Source organism: Manacus vitellinus, unplaced genomic scaffold (assembly GCF_001715985.3).
Source record: "Manacus vitellinus isolate BGI_N305 unplaced genomic scaffold, ASM171598v3 scaffold_2_pilon, whole genome shotgun sequence".
NCBI lineage: Eukaryota > Metazoa > Chordata > Aves > Passeriformes > Pipridae > Manacus > Manacus vitellinus.
Window position 1 is genome coordinate 7,216,381 of NW_021940208.1, and position 6,558 is coordinate 7,222,938.

The window sequence follows — 6,558 nt, forward strand, 5'->3', positions numbered from 1 at the left end:
TAGGATGGCCAGGATACTCAAAAAAAGTCTTTGGTTTATTGTTATTTCCACTTAGAAAACACATTTCACTAAAAAAGGAATTCCAAGTATTTAGAAACATCTTGGTCTTGCTCTCCCATTTACTGCAGCAAGGACCAAGAATAACTCCACCACAGCCAGTGCTGTAACGCTGGGATAAAACCAGAATCATGCCAGTCACAGGATTAATGTGTCAGAGCACTGGATTTTGAGCATTCTGGGATAGAAATTAGAGCTTCAAAAGCTTCCAGCTCCCTTTCAGATGCCTCTTAACTGATCACAATCTCAGACATTGCTCAGCATTTTCTCGAAGACACTGAGTGCTTTGGAAAACCTGTTGACAGGCCCCTGAACTGGTTGTCAAAAGAACAACAGTCTGAAACTCTGAAACTCATCCTTTGAGGCAGCTGAAACAAGTGCTGCTGAGCTGTCCAGAGCAGACAAAGGAGCCCATCTGGTCCCACTTAGTGAGTTATCACCTTTGCAGCTAAGCCACCGTTACAGGAGTGGGAAGAGCTTCTTTGTGTTACTCTGCTTATCTTTCCTGTTCATCCATCACACTCCTTCCAATCTCCTTGTTTCCTTCACTTAATTTCATCATTTTATTGTTTTTTCTTTAGCTTTCTGCATCTGCTAGTTCTGCACTGCATCCACCTCCAGTTGAGTGCAATCCAAGCACCCTCCAGCTCTTCTATCAAGTCTCTCCTGGCATTCCCTTGTACCAAGGCGCTTCATGGCATTTTTCCATTTCCTTGCAACACCCTTGCTCCAGTTCTCAGATTTGATATTCTTGGCAAGGAGTAATATCGTGGAAAAAAATGGATGAAATTAGATAACAAATCCACTCCAAACCAACAAATGCTGAAGAGGAGCCAGCCAGGCTGCAGCATTATGGAAAGGAAAGGCTTTATCCATAAACGCTCCCATCTGCAATCAGCAGGTGCTAGTAGCTGTCTATTAAAAGGAAGAGTAAAATTAAAAATATGTTTCTGAGACAGATCACTGCTAATTGACCAAAAATGTTGCCTTAGACAATGTGTAATTTTAATAAAATTTTAATGCCAAAGGCATTCTCAGCCTAAATCCAGACACGATCTTTGTCCTCTGCAGCTATGGCCGAGCTAACAGGCATCTCAGCAGACAAAGGTACATCCCAAGCTCCATCCTCCTGCAGGAGTCTGATCTGGAAAGTGTGAACTTACCCAAGGGACCAAAGTTGAGCACTTCTCTCTCTATCCCCTGCCTCAGACCTCCTGTTGTGACCATCACATCTCTGTTGTGACCACCTTATGCTCTAAGGTGGGTCCTTGCCTTGTTCCCCATAGTCCAGCACTGCAGGGGTACGTACACCCACTTCCAACAAGAACAGAGCTGGTAAGAGCTGGGATGCCAGCACCCTGATCTCTGCTCAGATCCAGGGTTGGGACTAGAGGGGTTTACATGCCTGAGCCACTCCTGTAAATTCACTCAAACTGAAGCAGAGAAAAACCTGAACCCTGCTTTCATTCCATCTCAGAGCAGGGCTGAAATCAGTGCTTCACCCCTTAGCTTCACATCTGACCCCACAAATATAACAAGTTTTGCAGCAGAAGTCCATCAGAGGGAATAAAATCCAGGCCACCATCCTAGGTTAGTGGCTGGAAATAGACTCCAGAGTCCTGATTACAATCCCCTATTCTAACGCCTACATAGCACCATCTTGCTTTTATTCTTTACTGGAAGAAATGGCAGAAAGGGATATTACATAAAGAAGGACTTTAATTTGCTTTTTATTCTTTTTTAATTATTTGGCTCTGGAATTTTCTAAAATTATTCCTTCTCTCGCTGTCTGCACTGAGAGAACTTACATTTTTAAAAAACTGGTGTTTGAAAAGCAAGCATAAATTAAAAGAGGAGGTGGGCATAAAACAGCTATAGATTTCCACATCTATGAATAATTTCTAAAGCTCTCAGAAAACATGATTTATTGTCATTACCATCAGCTTATCTGTGCCTCCAACTGAAATGAATTCAGCCCTAAAATTTTAAACCAGAAAGAAGTTCCAGTGAAGTCTCATCTGCTAAAATAAATCACAATGCTGCACTGCCCTAAACAAGTCTTGCAGTAATAAATGTCATGAATCCATGTATTGCTAGCAGGAGCAGGTTTTAATGGGGGAAGTTGGTTTAACAATCCTTCCAGAGGTGCAAGGGACAGTTCACTTCACCAGAAGAAAGAAACCCAACAGGACCCAAACTTCTTCCACTCTCTGCCTGATGCTGACAACCCCCAGCTGCAGCCTCCAGCTGCGGTACCTCTTCAGAGCAAGGGAGGAAACCAAGACTACCACGCACTAAGCTTGAGGGCTGGCAAACAGCACACAGGGCTATCAGCCTTTGCAAACTAGGTCGTGAATTAGGCGACAACTGATTTTGTTCAAGACCATAGCTGTCCTCAGAAGGACCACGACATTTTTGACATTTTCGTGATGTTGGTCTGCACCAGATGGACAAATTCAGCAAGAGTATTCACAAGAACTCTGAATCTGTTTCCATAAATAACAGATTTCCATTGTGATCTTTAAAATGATACCCTAGTACAGTTTAGAAATAAGCTTTCCTATCTAGATGATACTGATTTTAACAGAGAGCAATCAGATTTCTCTGTTGAATTTTTCCACCTCCTATACAGTTCTGCTTCCCTCTACTTCAGAAGGTATTTCTCAGGCTTGGTGGCAAACTGGGATTTGGATTAGGAGACATAATTTGTTTAGATCTAGATGACTCTTTCTTCTCATTAGAGCTGTACTTGCACACAACAAGCAATTTTGTGCTCAGTTAGTTTTGTGTTTTTGTGTTTTATTTTTTTTTTTAAATCACCAAAGCTGCAGTTTCCCACTTGAAATGACAAATTTTGGTAAGATTGGTGATATTAAGCTTCTGCTCCTGAACTGCTGATTGGATGCTACAAAGGGGAAAGAAAAACATACTGCACAGACATTTTTATCACATCCCTTCGGTATATTCCAACTCTCTGAACTAAAGCAATTTGAAAAACAGACATAGTCACTATTTCATCTTCAATTTTATTTCCCCAGCAGGCACAATACCATGGTCATTCTTGAATTACATCCCATGATATGCCCACTTATGCCAAGAAAACACAGTCTGAAACTCATAAAGGCCAACCTGTATTGCCTCAGTCATAGAAGGGAAGCAGCACAATGGTAAAGTGTATCTATGATTGAACAACATAAGAATTCACTGTGTTTGGTTTTTGTGGGTTTTTTTAAAATTTATTTCAAATGAGTGACTTGAACACCCCTGGAAACATTACTTTTCTTTCTGCTTATCCCCAGTTCAAAAAGAGAGTTCAAAGAAGCCTTTCTTAGGAAACATGACTTTCCCAAGTGTGCCTATTTATGGTCTGCTTGCAGTGTATCTTAAGGGACATAAAGTGTGGTAGTAAGGCTGAATTTGCTTTTATTGGTAAATATGATGTGTCACTCTGCCTTCCCAGGGAAGGTGTAGCTGAACTTACACCAAAACACAGACTTTATTTCTCTGGAAAAAGCATCCCAAAATTTTTCACCCAAACAAGCATGACAAAATTAGACAGGAAGTTTTGTTCTTGACTAACAACTAACTAAACTTCATTCCAAAAGTTGACAGGAGATGAAATGAGGACTTGCACGGATGGAAACATTTCTGTGGGCATTTCCTTTCCCTGAATCCGTATCCCAGAGCACTAAGAAACGAGAAAGAAACAAAATCAGAGAAGCCCCTACACGTGATTCTGACTTTCCTTTAAAATATTAAGGCTTCAGGCTCCAAGCTCCAACTAGCCCTAGCTGCAGATACGAATAAACACTTGAATCTGAAGCACCTTCTGAGCATCAGCACATCCCTTCAAGGCTTGAATCTCAGAGAACTTCTTTCAAGTGAAGTGCTTCAAGGTAACATCAATTTGATGGTTTGACCTTGTGCTCAGATCTCTCCTCCAGCATAAAAGACTTTCAGATATTTGTAGTTGTAGAGAGAAATTTCAGCAGCTCAGTGGGAACTGATACCTGCACGGCTGAAAGGAGACACCAGGTAGGCATCAGCTGGGCTGCCCAGGAGGCGCTCAAAGGCAAACATTTACGAGATCACTCCTGCTCCGGGATTTTACTTCAGACAAAATACAAGTGAACAGAGGAACTGGAACTCACCAAAAAGGCTCTCTTTTTTTTTTTTTTTTTCTTAAATTAAAAAACTCCAAAACTCTTTCCAGGCATTCATAGGGGGCCTACATGGTACCTTTAACAACGTGGAATCCTGAAAAATGCAGGTAATAATTCTGCTGGTTGCAATGTGAAGCCTGTAATATTCAGCCATCTACTCGAGGAAGACAATAAGAGCTAAACATTTCAGAACCCTGTATACACACAGCACAATTATTTCCAGCTGCAGGACTATCATTAAGCTTTATTCCTCATACTATCAATCCCTTCAGAATTCTAAAACATATCCCAAGAACAATTTTCAAAGACAAAGCTTTTTAAAAAACCTTAAAAGTCAACTGCTAGTCCCTATGGAAAATAGATCCTGGTTTTCAGTTGCACTGCTAGTGCAAAGACAGCCATAAACAACGGGAAAACTGTTAATAAAGCAAGTGGCTTTGTTTCAAGCTGCCAGTTACAGTGAGTCCAGGTGTTGCTTACAAAAACACAGGATTAAACAATCCTGACCATTAGGAACTGCAAAATACTGCCTTCTTTGAAATGCTGAATGTTAACTTTCATTCACTGCATCTCTTGAAACAAGCTGCCTTTGCCAGGTCCACCGTCCTTGTTGAAAGCTATTTGTCATACCGAACAGGGGTTCCTGGAAAACAACCCAAACCTCTGCTGGGAGTGGAGGTGTAGAATATCAGTCTAATTTTTTTCTAAGAACTCAGTCACACTGCAGTTTTACAAAAACAAATTATCTGCTTTGTTTTTTCTCAGATCAGTAGAAGGAACACAGTAGAAAATTAAGCATCAATACAGTATCCATACTGAAAGCAGTTCCCCAACAAAAAGCACAGTGCTGCTTTAGATTTTCCAGGACTGTGAAGAAAACTCAGTAGTTAATGATGCAAAACCCACCAAGAGATAAGGCTTGAGACTCCTTTATTATCATATTGTGTTGGTGTATTGCTGACTCTCAGATTGTGGGTCAGCTTACACTGCAGGAGGCTAAAATACAAAAGCTTTGAGGGGGGAGGTCAGAGATAGGATCTGCAAATTCTGTGGTGGAGCTGAAGAACAATGCCGACAAAAAACCGCAAACGAAGCCGCAGCCCGGAGCTACACTGTCCCTACGGCTCTTTCACCAGAACCACGGAGGGAGAGCGAGCTTTTGGGAAAAATGATCAAGCACACTTATGTGTTATACAGAAGTTTAAGAAAGGGATGTTCCTGCAGGTGTGGAGAAAACTGCCTGCATGCCTGAGGAAGACCTCATCCAGCCCCAGCCACCCGACTTCTCTGAAGTATTATTTTCTCCAAGAAAAGTTACGTCATTCAGGAACACAAATGACGGCATTATGCACTTATGATTTCCATGAGGGTATTGAACTGGCATTTCAACTATGTCTCCCCCTCCAATAAAACCGTACGCTCACTCGCTCACTTCGGCACAGTGATTATATCTTGGAATACTGCAAGACCGATGTATTTTTTTTGCTGTTGCCATGACAACTATGCTGTTAGGTCAGACCTAAAGCAGCAGCTGGCTTCTCCAGACCCTGATAAGTATGGCTCTGAACTTCAACACCCCCCCTTCTAAGTATGTTGCCTATATACCAAGATTTTAGTAGCTTTAATTTAAAGAGAATTACAAACTACACCCATTTTTCTGCCTCCCAAGAATCGTTTGTATCATGAGGCAGGGAGCAGAAGTAACACAAACACATATTTCTCTGGTAGCTGTGGAAGCTCACATGACCTTAAGCATGCTGAAAATCTCGTTTCCAAGTAAATATGGGTATTAGCTGCTGGCATAAGTACGCTATGCATAGCTTAATGAAAGGGTGGCAAATACAGCTAAAGCTAAGGAAAGCTTTCACAGGATACCAGAGTCATGCCCAACAAAAATCTAAAACGTTGTGCTCTCTCATTTACTCTCTTAAAAAGAAAATCAAATATGTTTTCAAATTAAGAGCTTGAAAATACTAAACCACAGTGTCTGTAAGAATGAACTTGACTGAGCATAACACAGGCAAGGAAAAGGGCTAGAATTTTCCATAAACACACAAGTTCTGCCACTGTAACCCCCTAAGCAGAGAGGTAACTACTACGGTTTGAAAAAGTTATGTTCATATCCAGTGCATCACTTGGCCAAGATTTCAAACGCAAGTGAAGATGACAGAAGAGTAGAAAAAAATAAAGCCCTTCACAGTTGAAATTTTTTTTGCAGTCATTTATATTTTATACTGTCCAGTTAAGTGCTAAAATGGACATTTAAGGAATAAAGTGTACTACGGCATCTTGAGATCACTTGTTTGATAAGAACACTTGCAAGTTTCTGTCAGCACTG